The 16,051-nt window shown below is 39.7% G+C and overlaps 1 protein-coding gene across 1 annotated transcript in view; it reads right to left on the bottom strand.

Moving 5' to 3' along the window:
* The window catches only part of zfhx3b (zinc finger homeobox 3b), a 142,533-nt gene extending 134,952 nt beyond the window's left edge, over window positions 1-7,581 (bottom strand). Inside the window, exon 1 of the mRNA XM_079464589.1 lies at window positions 7,194-7,581. The gene's annotated coding sequence lies outside the window, so the exon portion shown is untranslated. The remainder of the gene's footprint in view (window positions 1-7,193) is intronic.
* Between the last annotated feature and the right edge of the window lie 8,470 nt (window positions 7,582-16,051).

The raw sequence follows: 16,051 nt of genomic DNA, 5'->3' as shown, positions 1-16,051 counted from the left end.
AAGCCCAGAGGAGATGGTGCTGTTAGAGGGCCTGTAGCACTTAGTGGCCATTTTATTGCTTTGCTGTGGTCAAGTGAGGTGCAGCCAGCTCAATTCCAGCACAACAATGACAAAGAGGGCCACCGAGACAAAGGGGTCTATCTCTGCCTCTTAACCCACTCGCTGCTAAACACACACACCATAATAAAACCACAAGCATTTGCTAAAAGACATCCACACACCCTCGTACGGATTCAAATAGCTGTTCGGTTTCAGACCAAACTAATAGATTCAAGAGCCGGGCTGGCCTGAGGTTTCGCTAGGCCTCAACGCCACAAAGACAGAATCGAACGACTTTACCTTTATTTCCTCTCATCCTCGCTCCTCTCCTAGTGCACCATGGGGGACCCGTATGGGCTGCTGCACATTTGCAAGTGAATCACGCTTTTTGTTTGAGATTTCCCCCCCTTTACCAAACACGGAAAAAGGGAGAGAGGAGGGCAAGCGAAGGAGAGGGGGGCTCCTGCCATCTCTTTTCTTTTCTGCTGTCTTTAATCCCGAGGAGGATAAGCTGTGCCGTACACAGAAAGGAAGTGCCATCGCCCTGTCGGGCTTCACTCGGTTCCCACTCAGCATTCCTGCAGCCCTCACACGCTAAACACACACGCACGCGTGCTGTCGATCACTCACACGCACAGAAACGGGTCGCGTTTCTGACAGCCCATGCAGCACGGCGCTCAGCTGCAAACGATGCGAGCACCCTCGCTCACAAAAATTATGCGCTGCACGTTAAATAAAAAAACTATGAATGCCTCCATACAGCACCACTGTTAATAAACGCACACAAAAAACATGCAAGAAAAAACTATATATATATATATATATATATGTCAATGTGTTTGGAGAAAATTTGCTAGAATTAATTCTCACATTTATTGCAATGTAGCCTACTGCTGAAAATGTACGCAAATATATTTTTCAAAAATAACCGATACACTGCAGCAGAGGGCACGATACAGCATCATACTTTGTCCGACACACACAAACATACTCAATCCAGGTTTGTTTTCTTGTCATTCTGTTGATCTAGCCAAGGCTAACACAGACTGCATAACATGGCGCCGTAAACATAAAATGTGCCAGAAAAATGACATCTGCAGACACTCTCAGGATCAACTCCACCGCACATCTGTTTTCCCAGACAGCTTGTTTAACATCTACAAATCATGTTTGTATTCGCATCATTAAAAACCATTAAAAATGTTTTGTCATATCAGAAAGAACTGAGCTAATTGTGACATGTGACATTACTTCAAATACAAAATTAAAGTTTAGTTGAGAATTAATTAATTAAAATATCACCCAAGCAAAAATAACATAAAGTCTAACTTGGTTATCCTTTTCATTCTAATTTTTATTTATATAAACGTTTTGCTCATACCGGAATATTTTCTACCTCATGCACGGTAGAGGACTTTTCACTTGTAAACGCCACTCGTAAGACACCTGCGTGCATATGCTCACACATGCACCACAATTCATTTTGGATCAAATTTATGCGAGGAAGAAAATGACAGCGTGAAAACAGCGAGAAGGCAGGGATCATGTCAAAGTCACGGGACCTCACGCTTCTCTCTGTATGGAGAGAATGGCGACTTGGGCTCCCAGTGTCTGTGTGTCCTCCATGTTTTATGCATTCTCCCCCTTTGTGATGATAAGCGACAGCGCGGAGGGCCGGACGCTGGGCTCCGGGGTGCAGAGAAAAGGAGGGGGGAGAAGGTCCGTGTCCCTGCCGAACAGTTCCAGAGATGCCAGTCGCGACTAGCCACGGAGAAACGATCACCAACGACCATCTGCGTTACGCTGCAGTTATCCATCTTAACTACAGGCTTACACCCTGGTGCTGTGCTAGAAAAACCCTCACGCATACCTACACACACACACACACACACATATATGCACGCATGTTGTGCCGTGGCCTTCCGCTACATGAAGCCTGAGCTAACGGCTAGCACTCCAAATTTATTTTTTTAAGTTAATATCATTACTCATTTCTTTATTTACTATCTTAACAGTTTTGTCTGGGTACACACACACACGGTTTGCCTCATCTATTTTTCCACAAATTAGCCAAAATATTCACTCGGTCTCACATGACTGTGAATTACAACCATTGTATTTCCTCAAGACATTAGCAGCGAATGACAAATGCTGAGGGCTACACGTCTCCTGAAATATTCCCTGACAGACGGAAAATGTGCAAAAGCAGCTTCTTCCAATAAAAGAGGAATTCCTGTCTGTTCCCGTTCCACACACACACACACGTCTTTTTCAGGTCTGACCCGATAAGCTCAGGATTCATCAGGTGAGGATTCCCGCTTTATATTTACTTTTTTCAATACGTTTTTGTATTCCTCTAAGCTCAAATAAAAACACCAAGTAGTTTGACCGTCTGATATTTAATCCAGCTGTTATACACTACACACAATATTAGTAATCCTCACAACAGCACGAATAAAAAAAGATCACGTTGGAGATAAATGTTAAAAGTATTCATACAAATTTCTGCCGATGACATGTACACAAAACAATCTCATACCATACACACACCTTCTACATCATAAATCTCCAGCACAATGATTTAGAGATAACAATATAGCATATTGTGAAACAGCACAGTCATGTGTGCCAACTGAGAACAAATAAAAGAACAGCAGGATATGGGGTAAAAAGTAGAAAGGAAAAGTGCACAGACAGTCCACACAGCCGCCTGAAAGGTGAAACCGTGGCTTGAGTCGGGCTTGCGGTAAAGGCTGAGTTTACACAGGTACAGCGTACCTAACTATCATCAAACCCCTCCACACACACACACACACACACACACACACACACTCCATCCTCTCCACCCACGCTCTGCCTGCCCCCAGCCCATGGTTTAATGATAGCACTGACACGTACGCCATTGTCCTCCTTCTCATTATGGGACAACTGGAAGAACTGGTCCTGACTGCACAGGCTTGCATATTCAAAACCATCATGTGTAATCAGACCCAGTGCTCCTGCTAACCTAATTTACACACACACACACACACACACACACACACACACACTTCAAGCGCTACAGTAAATGGAGGTGGCTGGTCCTTCTCTGTGCTGGGCCTCCTCAGCATGGCTGAATTAATGGAAAACTTGTGACTGAGATCGACGCCTCTCTCTACAGACAGACACACGCTTCACCTTCACAATGAACAAGAATATAGTGTTTAGGTTTAGTATTTAATATTAAAAACCTGTAGACAATTACATTTTTATAGTTTCAATTGCAAGGTTTTAAAATTATGCAATTGTGTTTGGTTATTTACAACGTTACATTGATATTCATAAACAATTTTTGGTTTATTTGTGACAAACTTTGTTTTGTGTAAACACAGAAAAACTAAAATGCATAAATGTGTATATTTAACTGTCTTTTTTTTTATTTGCTCAGAAATAAAAATACAAATAAATATTTTTTAATCATTCATGTATTTAAATTTGATTTATGTATATTTGTCTACATATATATTGCATGGCCTGTCAATAATGTAGACCTAAAGAGGGCCCTCTACCACTGAGGACATCACCAAGGCTTTCCCTGAGGGTGCCAGCCCCCAGAGAGAGAGAGAGAGAGAGAGAGAGAGAGAGAGACAGAGAGACAGAGAGAGGGAGGGAGGGAGGGGTAAAGAGAAACACATACTGTAGTCTCCCCCTGCCCTACATCTCCACAGTGACATCTATTCACACACCACTCAGCAAGTGTATATCATATCGGCATCTCTATTCATGCACCACACGAGCAGGACAAGTACACTTTACGTACAATTTCTGTTGTCATGAGAGGAAGAAGGTGTGATATCAAGCCACCAAATAAAGCTTTTCTGTAGAATAATGTGCAGCAAAATTGCACATATTTAGCTGAACTAGCAAATTCACTAACCAACGGCAGAAAACCTAATTTATAGAATAACCCTTTTAAAGACAGCAAGGTAATTATAATAAATTAAACCTATTCCATTTAATTACTGTGATATTTTAATTACAATATTAATACAGATAAAGGAGCATATAATAGAAATATAGGAAATATTTGTATTTAGTTCAGGAAAACAATTCTATGAGGTGAAATGAAGTAATATAAACAACGATATGGGACAACGATAAAATTAAATGTCTACAATTAACACTAACTAATATGACAGTCTGACTGATAAATAGGATTTAACTGAGAAAAACAATTCTGTACACATTAGAAGAAAATAAAAAGGTAATTCTAAAAAACACAAATTTCACATTTCAAATCACGTTAAGAAAACAGTCTACAGTGCCTATGCCATCTTTTAGTAGGCTGGACAAATTCAGAAACATGGAAATTCTACCAGATCACACTGCAAACGTAAGCCAGACATTTTCTGTAACGCGGCAGACGATCGCAGAAAACCGTGCTTTTTTAGACCTAATAAGAATAACATAACATACTTTGAATACTGACAATAATTACCAAAACGCAACATATTTAAAGGTTTCATGCTAAGGTGAAACACAAAGGCAATGCCAGACAGCAAATATTGCAACAATACGACTTCCTAGAAATGAGCCAACTGCCATCAAAATCATTGTCCGCAAATGATTAGCTCTGAATAGCCCATCGATGAGTTTCTGAAGAGCGAGTGAGATGGCAAAGACCTTGCTTGCTGTCTTTGTTTTGCGATGGTGAAAGCCAGAGCAGAGAGAGAAAGGATAGGGGAGAGCAAGAGTTGGGGAGAGAGAGAGAGAGAGAGAGAGAGAGAGAGAGAGAGAGAGAGAGAGAGTGAGGGAGAGAGAGAGAGAGAGAGCCCATGCACAGCACCTGAATTATACTATATATTCTTTTTGTGTGACACTTGTAATTATTGCCACCCTTCTACTCGGGAGCCGAGAGACATTAAAGCCCTGACTTATCAGTCCTTCTCCTACCTCCCTCCAAAAAACAAGGAAGGAAACGCAGAAAAAAGGAAGAGCTGGGTTGCCCACCATTGCCCCCTACGATACCGTTCAAAAAGATAGAACTATGACAAGGAAAACACACAATGGATCACTCTGCCTGCCATTCCCCTCACACACATGACAGTTATTTCAGATGTACAGAAACATTTCACTATACTACACGACCGTTCACGCATAAAATATATTTCACAGCAAAACCCACAAATCCAAGCTTCTCGGACACCACTGAATCTCGACCTAAACAAGCGTGCGTAGTCACCGCGTCAGCTTCTGGTCTCTCTTGTTAGGACACGTCAGGAAGGATAAAAAAGGTCTCGGGATTTGTGTTTTTCTGACCTCGTCTCCGATTCCTTCGATACGGCCTGTGGCTATTTTACCCTTTCTATCCTCTCTACCTCACTTTAGATGCATGCCTTCCTCTCTCTCCCTTAAAAAAAATTATAAAAAAAATCTCACTCCCAACTAAAGACTTTTCTGTGTCCGATGCAAAATCGAACACGTTCTCATTTTGTTGTTCAAACCCGAGTTGTATTTTGTAATCCCGCTGACCCCGGCGATCTCATCGTATTATTGTTTGCGTGACCCCACAACATACCATACACCCACCCCACTATTCCCCACTCTTCCCTTTCTAGCTAATGTTGAGTTTTCTCTTTCGTTTTTATCTTTCTTCCACTCACTCGATGACCCCTGCTCCCTTGTTTCTTGCCGTCTGACCCCAAGTCTCTCAACCTCCCCCTCTCTTTCTTCCCAACCCTGCACATCCATGCAGCAGCTCACAAAACACTCAGTCAGCTCTGGCTCTGTCTGTCTGTCCTTCCATCGCGTCTTCTCTCTTTCCTCGTTTTGTATCTTTGTATCTCACTGTGGGCAACATTGTATCACTGTATGGATTCACATTTGTCCGTATATCTTCGAGGGACTCTCTCTGTCTATTCCTCTTCGTTCACGACAGTTTTCGGTCCCTGTCTGACATTTTTAATTCATGCTACACCTGTGCTGTTCCTCAAGTTTTTGCTAAATCAAAATGTGTCTATTTACCAGGCGATTTCTTAATAGTTTAAGCTGTGCGACGAAGAGTCGTTAGTATTGTTTACAATTCGAAGACACTTTTTTAATTGGCGTTTTTGCGAGAAAACAACAAGAGAACGCACGATAATGTTTAAAAAAAGCTTTAATAGTCATTTTGAGGTCTTCGTCCGGAAGTCTGTTCGTGTTTATTTTCACTACTTCGCGTTAAATCGCAAAAGTGCGTTATATCTTTGCCTTCCTCGTCTTAAATCACTTGCCGCGGTCGTGCCGCGTATCTCGGAGCTCTCTGATCCGCTCATGAGACCCGGAGCATCGGCTTCACACCAAACACGCTCCCCTAAACCCTCACACACTCTCTCTCACACACACATGCCCATCGATTCGCATGTGACTCCGACCGAGAAGCAGCAAAGAGCAACTTTAACAACGCTCGGGATGAGAAATAAAGCGAGAAAAGACGGTGAAAGTGACAGGAGCGAAAAAAGTAAAGGGAATGAAATGCAAAGCAAAGCAAAGGGCGGAGAGACATCCACACTAGAAAGGACACGAAAAGTAAAGACCACAACGATAAGGAGGATTTTCTGCTCCCGACGTGTTCGCTAAATCAGGGAGGAAATAGACGTACGCGAGCGTTTCTGTGCAAAACGAGAACCTTTCCGATCGGCGGACCTGGACGGACTCGAGGGCTGGACCGAGACGCCTCTCTCCCGGCTACGATCACGCCAAGCGCCCGCTACTCTCCCAGCGCCCCGTGCTACTACCCTTCTACATCGACACCTCGTCACAAAACCTCTTTCTCGACACTCTTCGTGCCTTTTGTGACCACGGCGAATACGCGAAAACGCAGAAGTGTGTTTTAAATCCAACTGTTTGGGAAAGGAATCGCTGTCTTGCCCTTTTCTATTCTTCCACGAGAAGAGCGAGGACGAAGCCAGATGTAAACACAGGTAACGATACTCGTAAGAAAAGCGAGAAATAAAAGCAACTTGCATGAAAATAACTTGCAATCGCTTGTTCTTTATCATACTGGGAGAATAGGCAAAGCCGGCGTAGGTGTACGCCGAAAACCCGAAAGCGATCGCTCCGGTCTGTTATTGAAACTAAAGAGAAAACGCAACGTTGAAAAAGAGGCAGAAAGAGAAAGCAAAGTTACAACTTACAATGTTTCGCTGCCGCTTTGAGATCCTCGCTTTTTAATCCAGTATTGAGACGCTTTGGCTAAAGATCCCATCAAGGCAGTCCCTTTTGGTCAGTTTGCGTTTAGGATGAGGGTAAAAGAAAGATCATTGTTGTTGCGGCGAGTGTACAAAAAACGGAGTATTAGTTGTAAAGGCAATATAAAAATAATTTGGATGCAAAGCAGGCGACGAGTCTCGTGTTGGAGGGAGAGAGGAAGAGGCGAAAGTGAGATCTGATGATTGAAAAGAAAAAACTCTTTGGATCTTTATTCCTGCTAATTAGTTTCCTGCAAAAAATGGCTGTGATTAATTCAGTGCGCATGTGCTTCATTACACAGGCACGACGGGAAGGGCTAATTAGCCACCTTCTGGATCAATAAGATTCAGCAGAGAGCCGAGGAGAGAGAGAGGGAGGAGGGAGATAGAGGAGGGAGGGAGGGATGGATAGATGGATGGATGGAGAAGGAAAAAGAGGAAAGAAGTGATCGGGAATTGAAAATATGGAATTAAGTACAGCGCAAAGTAAGAGTTTGATGAGAAAGAAGACACTGGAAGTTAATAGCGTAGGAGCGCGCCGTTATTCGGGCGCTACTTTTGCATTTAGAAATACGCGCTTTTAAGTATGTTTATCCAACCGAGCGTCTTTATGAAATGAAATGAACACACATTTTAACCTCGACAACCGCGTCGTCGTCGGAAAGTTTAACAAAGACAGCAAGTTCGCCATACGAAGTCGTTTGATTATCTTATGAAAATAATCACATGTAGCAGAATGGATCATATTTATATTTTAAGATTCTTTTAGGATCGTCGAACTTAAAAAAAAACACGAGAGACTTTACTGTACTAATACCGAACTCTTTATATCATTATGGATGTTTTAAAAGCATAAAGACTTCGATATTTTTTTATTGCATATGCACGGTCAACTTTTCTACAGATTCCGAAAATAGCATTAACAAAAAGCAAATTATTACGTTTAACTACACGGAGTAAACGTAAAGAGTCACGTAGCCTATACGTATGGACAGATCCTAAACATATAGATATAAAATCTGCTTTTGCTCGTAATGCTGAGATGTCTGGGCTACACTTACGCAAAATGACTGGAAAAATATTTATACGGTGTAATCTTAAAGATAGTGTTTTCAGCGTGCATGTTTACTATATAGGATCGTACGTGTGTGTTTTAGGAAGTGTTTGGATTTTATGTGAGCAATTTAAACTGCCTGTCTTTTGTCAAGACTTTAAAATAACACGTTGGCAACACGCTGCATGTTATTTGTGTAAATCCATTTTGAATCGTTATAATAAATGATATCTGACCTTTTCCATCGCATTAAAACACCGCATGTGTTTATGCTTACTGTCCCATTATGTTAGATATTGAGATTAGTGCATGCTTACAAGATGGACAACTGCAAATAACTAAACAGCCTGTAAGAAATCTCTTTTTTTTCTTTTTGGCTATTGACAAATATTCATGTCGGTTAGACTGAAAAACAGACTGTGCGTGGAGGCTTTAGTTTGCGATTAAGTCGCTTTAATATATGATCGGACAAATTGTGTTTCTGATATCATATTTAGAGGTAGACTCTTTTAAACTCGAAAATATAGATTTTAAAAACATTTCAGGCATATGAAAATCTTATTATAAGAAATGATTTCTGTACCTCTCTCACACACACACACACACACACAATAGGTGAAGAGAGAGTATAAGAGGGTACGATGTAAAACCAGAAGTTCTTACCTTTAATGAACACTGCGTTACTCACTGTTCTCTGTAATTTCGTTGCTAGATATTATGAAAAACTATCATAAACGCTCGGTATGTTGTTATTATATTAATGCAATCTTTTATTTGAATGGAGGTGCTGTTTCTTTAATTACACATTTTTATAATATGTAGGCTATATCGTTCCTTTAGTAGGAAGCATGTATGACATGCTATGCCTTACATTCTGTGTTTTTTAAATAATTCTCGATAAGTAGTGTAACTTTCAAGCTCGTGCGTTCAAAGAGGTGACGTTTGATCAATAGTAACAACTGTAGTATAGATCGGTGGGTTTGTGCAGGTCTGCTTTTTCTCCACGTTGCCCCAAAACAATTCCACTGTACTCTTGGTGGTCACGTTAAACGCCCTGTTCCCGAATCAAAAGCGTGTATCCCAAGATCGGACCTTTGAGTCCGGACCGGTGTCCTTTCTCATGATAATTCTATTGTAGATTCTCACTAAAGAAATGACAATTGCACTCTCTTTCAAGGAGCACTTTCGCTACTGACAACTCTAAAGGGGCCTAATCCTGCCAAATGCAACAAACCGGATTACGTTCATCGATTACATAATGTGTATTGAAAAATTATAAGATGTTACTTTTTGGTTGTATTGGTTGTTTTTCTTGTCACTGTGACAGTACTTCAGACAATGTGCATTTGCCCGAATCGCTTCTCAGAATCTGTTCGCGTGTGCTGGCACATTGTCATTCACTGCCATGGTCAACATATCATATATGATTTGCATTAAAAATTGAATAATGCACGTGTAGTGTGTGCTTCAAATAATAATTAACTGATGTGTGCATTAAAAATGTAAAAAGTGTTTACGTAATTCTGATAAATATTATCCCAAGCAATGTACTATTTCAATGCCAATGCATTCTAGTAAAATATTTTGTGATTTAATAAAGTAAAATATATAGAACATGAAATTATTGTTTTGTCATTTGTTATATGCCATGTCATACGGTATATTTTTTACGCAATGGTAAACACACGGCAGGGAAATCCTCGCCTTAAAAGTTGAATAAAACTGCATGTATAAGCCATAGGAAACACGATTCACTAAGCAAAGCACGTTCTAAAGCATTATCACAAACGCATATTAGAGCATTATACAAACAATGGCAATAATAAACCCTATGGCCTCGTGGAATAATGTATCCTCGTTGTGACAGCTGCATGTGTATGTCTCCGTGTGTGCATGTCAGCGAGTAGGTGTCCGTGTGTTTAAGTTACAGTTTCAAAGGCATATTTTATAACTGCTGACACATATAGTACGCCTTAAATAAAAACCTACGGTAGACTATGCGTTCGAAGGGAGTAACTCCCAGAATTACAAAATACAACCTACCAAATAAAACGTTAACGCCGCAGTTTTACGAACATGCAGTGCCCAGAAGATGGCAACGTCAAATGCGCCGATATGTTTGATATGCATACAGATTTCGCCTTGAGAGAATCTCCAGCATTTGTGATGTGCCTGTCTGCTCTCTGGGGAAAGAGGGATTGTAAAAATGAATGGATGGAAAATAGAGTGCGTGAAGAGTTGGAGGGCCAGTGAGATAATAAGAGGCCGGTGCGTGAAAAGGGACAGAATCAGAGCTTGTCTGTGGCTTTGTGTCCTGCCATGCCAAATCTAGGCATATTTGAATATGCAGCGTGATCCCGTCTGGCACTTGATAGCCATATTTATGAACGCGAATATCACCTGATCTTCGTTTTCGTGAACAGTGTGGCCAGGATAAATCCGAGGAACACACGATGCCCACATAATCTTCATTCCGTGCTCTTTTAATATAAATGTGTTTCTTATCTTCAAGCTTCTATCAAGTGCAAGTGCTCTGTCCTTAATACGTACAATGACTGTACAGGCAACCAACCCTTGGTGAACATGCGGATTAGTGCGCGAACCCCTGTCCAACTCAACATGGCCGTACAAACAATGAATTGCAAATTAATTCAAAATAAATGAACAGAAAATAATAAACAAGAAAATACAATTGCCTATCAAATAGCAGAAAAGCATGTAATGTATAAAATGTTTTTTTTCTGTATTTCAAAAAGAGTGTGTCCCTGTGTGCGTGCGTGCGTATGCTCGTTTAACCTCATGCACCGCGCGTGCCACTGTTGAATACACACCAAAACTAAGGAAATGAAAAGATGAGAAAGCAGATAAAGGCAGCTGTCTACAACATTCTCGTAACTTTATTAGAATACGGAAAATGTTGTAGTAATGCCACTATAATATGAATGACACATAAATCCAAGTAATGGCTCTAAATTGAGTTGCATACTAACGAAATAATCATTTTTTATCAATTAACATTTAACTGCACGATTGAATAATGCAACTTGAACTTAGTCACAAGTCAACAGCAGTGGCGCGCTGCAGATGGGCCCAACAACAGATGCGCGTATTGCGGCAGCAGAAGAGGTGAGTTGTGGCGCACGGCTGGTCTAAATCACACACTGGGACTATGGCACTTGACAGCAGTGGAGCATTGTCCGGTCTGAAGCCGCGAGTGGCTGGGGCAGGACGTGTTACCAGGTGCAATGGCAGCGCCCTCTTATGTTCACTTTGGCCATGAGGCTGACACACCACATGAACCTGCCTTGTCCGAGATATATGTTCGCTCGCTGCCATATCTGCGCAGATCTGTTACTCTCCCGTGTCCACGGACTGCATGGGTCAAATTAAACACGCAGATGAAAACAGGTACATGTTTGCTGGTAACTGATTGGATTCCGTGGTAAAAAGGTTCCTCGTCTACATCGTCAGATCACTTAACTTTACGCACGAAGCCAAACCCGAAGTGTAGTGCGCACGACTGGAGACAACGGAAACAGGAGATGAAATTGCTACAAAACCGAATATTAGAAGTTGGAAATCAAAAGTATGAATAATTATAAATAATAAAATTTGTAATGATAATAATACACAGTCATCACAACAGAAATAAATGATGTAAGTGAGAATTGCACATATAATGCAAACGTATTTTTTATCGTGCATATTATTTAATGACTGTGTCCCTTTCTTTGCATTGGCTACATGTAATTACAGTATCATGGATACATGAACTACGGGTTAAGTGAAGTACACGAGGTAATCAAATGCAAAGCATGTCAAACATATCTTAATTATCATGTAACTTTTGATGAAAGAGTATTTGCGTATTTCTTTTGCGGAACAAAATTAATTGTGTGATAATATAAAAAAACATTACATATCATATGGTGACGTATAATGCATGAAAAACACCCTGTTGTATATTTATGCTTTTATTCACGTGTGATGCATTACTAGCATTACACAGGATTACTGTGTAAAATGGACATTTATGTATTCGTAGCACTACATGTAACCGTCCATGCGTATGTTTTTATTCGGACGTTTGCTGTTTGCAGATACCACTTAAATATTATGTTGAAACATATGTCCGGCAGGACACTAAATGAAGATTTGGACATTCTTTATTAACGCTAAATTTCAGAGGTAAATAAGAACACGTGGCCTGTTTTTTTCTGGAAACTTAGATATTTCAGTTAATGTGCTTACAAATGCATACGTTTGTTGAGCGCTATTTAAACTATTTAAGACTTTTTTTAGATTCTAGTGTCCAGTGATGTGTTGTTGCACATGTTTATTTACTTTTTATGTTTGATTTTATATTTACCGCAAATTAAAGACGTGTATAGCCTACCTATGCTAAAACAAATTAAAAGTGCAATTATTGTTCAGATTATTATTTGTTAATTAATTATAACGCACAAGGCATCCTAGAAATGTTCTGATTTGTGAATTGTGAGACGAATATTTCAATTAAAGCGCAACAGAAACAAATTCCCTTACCGGCTTAATTGTAATTATTCGTATAAACTTATATTAATACGGAATATAAACATGAATTATTCAACATTCAGAAAGTTTGGAAAATTGTTACAATTCCGCGTTTCCTTCGAATTGTTTACATCAATTAATTATGCAAACAATTTACAAATTAATTAATGATTAAGCATATGTTAATCTACATAACAGTGCATATTTAGACGGTTAGCGTATCTTTGATTTGTAGTAAAGAGGGGATTTTACAGATTAACATATTGGGGATGTGCTAATTATAGCAAAATAAATTATTAAAATAAACAAATAAACACAAGGGACCTCTAAACAAGAAAAAGTTAGTCGGTGTTATTAGCACAAACGCTAATACAATTATGTATATTATATTATAATGTTTGATTTAATTACTATTCGATCCATCGGCCGAAACAGGTCTAAACAAATAATGATGGCGGGATGTATAAACGAATTAAATGACTGGAAACAAATACACAATTGTCATTTATTGCATTTTTTTTTAAATCAGGGAAAAGGAGTAGGCTATAGCCTCTATACGCCGATAATGTGACTCTACCGGATTATATGAGTGTACCATAAAACACCTGCTTCCGCGTGTCTGTGTAGATGTGTGTGTATGCATTAGCAAATATAAATCTAATTCAAAATATACCTCTCTATTTTGTTTTCCCATATTTTTAATGATGTCAGAGATGCGCGAGCTCTTAGAAACAGAGAAACACACGCCCACACATATGCACAGACACACACACCACACACACACACACACACACACACAGTCATGTGTTTCCCTCACCAAGCGCGTACGCTTCATAAAACACCAAAAGCACATTCAAATACACCTTTAAAAATCCGGGAACGGATCGTTTGCAGTCTCTGTGCGGGTAAGCAGTACAAATGTATCTGTTCACGGTCGTGCAACAATCACAGAGAAAAGCAGCCCGGAGCAAGCCTGCGACCAGAGAAGCTGCAACTGTAAACCAGCCCATGCTCACATCGCCCTGAAACCCTCTTTATATCAACCACCATTTTATCTTTGTTGAGGTAAGAGAACAACAAGGGCTGGAATAAAAAATAAAACGACTTTCCAGTTTGAAATGCACCGCAACGAAAGGATCTGAAGGTGATCTGAGACCTGAGATCTCCATATAGACATGCAATATATTCACGGGGTAAAGCATGCAATCTGTGCATTTCAGGCCTGCACCTCTTCCATTTGAACTGTGAAAGGGACTAAATAATTTTGTGTTTTCACTACATAAAATTTCCTATGCTATAAATCTTTAAAAGCACAGGAACAACACGTCACAGGTCTGCCTGTCAGTCTATATATTTAATATATACTATAGGAAAGTGACATATGTGCTCCAGCCAAGGGTCAACATGAAATCCCTCCGTACTTTTATCATCTGACATATATGGCTGGATTATGTGCAAAGCTTTGCTCAGAAAATCATTTCAAGTCAAGCCAAAAGAGGCTGAATTTCCAACTGAAAGATGCAGTGATTTCATGACCCAAATGCCATGAACAATTACCTTAAAGAATTAGACGGATGACATTTTGTTGACAAATACTATCAAATGAAAGAACAGCCAGGAACGAATGCATCCATGCAGGCGATACTGTAATATTTCCTAATATTTCCACAAGCATAGGCCTGTGCTGTACATTTTAACCATTTTTTGTAATTCAGATCACAAAAAATGAAATTAGCTATGAGCCTGTCACATTAACAGTGCACAAGTAAATATGAATTTATGAATAAATATGTGAATAAATTAACCAAATAAAACAAATGGTGTCAAATGCACTGAAATTGATCTATTATGCACAAATGTAAACAAACAAACAAACCATAATGAAAATTTAATTAAAAAAATAAAAACAAAAGTGTGGTTGCCATGAAACATATGTTCAGTATACAAAATATCAGAATCAACACTGCCCTTTAAGAAGTTGAAGTAAAATTCAACAATGGACAATTGTCGTATAATTGTTTTGCCATTCCAGATATAGATATAAACCTGTACATGACTGTTTTCAGTTGAACACAGACAACAAATTTAACATTACAATTTATATGAAAACCTAATTCAAATACAACTTACTGTAAGAAAAATGAACAATAGTCATGAGACGAGCAAGAAACAATATGCCTTAATATTAAATGTTTTGCTGTTTGTGTTTCAGTTTAGCTAAATAAGCTTCAAATGTAAATCATACTTACTATTTCACATCTATAATTTAGATACCATAAATAATTAATAAAGATGTTTTGTGTTTTTGGAGCTTAAACATTTTGGATCCCAAATCCCCAAGATAACACAATGCCATTTTAACATGACGTTTGTGTTTAACTGAAGAAAATAAATCATATACATCTGGAATGCCATGAGGGTGACTAAATTATCCTTTTTCCTTTTTTGGGTGTACTATTCCTTTACTATGAGTAATTATAAAAAAGGCGAAGAAGATCAAAAACATGAATCCGCAAGCGCTTCCAAATCCTAAAACCTGCGACTAGTCCTGCGGCTGATGTAGCCTTGCTGTAATTGCAAGCGACCACAACGGCCGCAACATAGTTGCACGGTGCTTAACCCTGCCGTTTTCCCTGCCTCTGTGACCTCCAGGACTCAGAGGCAGGTGGGCTCCTGCAAAATTAAGAGTGGGGGTATCTGACGTCATTAGGGGGGCTAGCTGTGCATCACCGGCAATAACATATAAACGTTGCCCCCGTAAGGGTCGAGGGAGACCCGTCTGGCCTTGGAGCTACACGAGACCATAAAACAAGCCATTAAAAAGCCTGTTCACTGGTAAAGTCTGAGATCGTTAGGACAATTAACAGGAGAGGTGTTTAACTTGGCACTACATTAACACTCCAGGAGGGTGCCAACAAGGTCCCACCGACTACAGGCCACCAAGCATCAAGACTGTGTGTGTCCATTGACACTCGAATAGCATCACACAGAAACGTCAATGTCACATTAGAACGTTCAACACAGAGCACAGAGCAAACCATGCTATGCATGTCCGTCAATAATTTGTATATCATGCATTTGATGCATTTAACCTGACATGATACAATCCTGAAAACATGCAATATAAAAGTAACAAATGTACACAAATTAATTCACAGTCTCATGAAAAAACAAAGCTTCGATCTTGTTCAGAGACTAGGAGACAACATCAAAGCCC

This window comes from Barbatula barbatula (assembly GCF_947034865.1).
Source record: "Barbatula barbatula genome assembly, chromosome: 1".
Lineage (NCBI taxonomy): Eukaryota > Metazoa > Chordata > Actinopteri > Cypriniformes > Nemacheilidae > Barbatula > Barbatula barbatula.
Note: the sequence above shows the minus strand (reverse complement) of the source record. Positions and strands in the feature narration are given on the sequence as shown.